The following is a 355-nucleotide window of genomic DNA, read 5'->3' as shown; positions in this document are numbered from 1 at the left end:
GCAGGATTTACAGACTTGGGAAGACTTTGCATTAACTTCAGTGGCTTAGAATTAGATTTCAGAAGCATAGTAAGTCCCCAGAAGGCTGAAAGCACAATGTGATCCCTCTAACACAATGTCTCCAAAAGGCAGAAGGAAGAACAAGCCAGAGCATTTTGATTTTACTCAGGTTTACTTGTAGTTGCCTTGAAGCAGTGGTTTTTTTCCTCTTTTGCAAGTCTTGAAGCCTGGAGCCTGAAGCTGTTCTCTGCAGCAATTTAGAGTAACTATTCAAGTGTGAGACTTAATATCTGTGAACGTGAAGGAGATTTACTAGCAATGAATGAAGGCTGAGTACTTCTGACAGGATTTCCCT

General features: G+C 41.1%; 1 protein-coding gene across 1 annotated transcript in view; it reads left to right on the top strand.

The window, feature by feature from the left end:
* Window positions 1–355, top strand: part of KCNH5 (potassium voltage-gated channel, subfamily H (eag-related), member 5) — a 47,121-nt gene that overhangs the window by 26,375 nt on the left and 20,391 nt on the right. The gene's annotated exons all lie outside the window — the stretch shown is intronic.

This window comes from Nestor notabilis, unplaced genomic scaffold, assembly GCF_000696875.1.
Source record: "Nestor notabilis isolate BGI_N333 unplaced genomic scaffold, ASM69687v1 scaffold8413, whole genome shotgun sequence".
NCBI lineage: Eukaryota > Metazoa > Chordata > Aves > Psittaciformes > Psittacidae > Nestor > Nestor notabilis.
The sequence above is the reverse complement of the archived record's forward strand: the minus strand, read 5'-3'. Positions and strand labels throughout refer to the sequence as shown.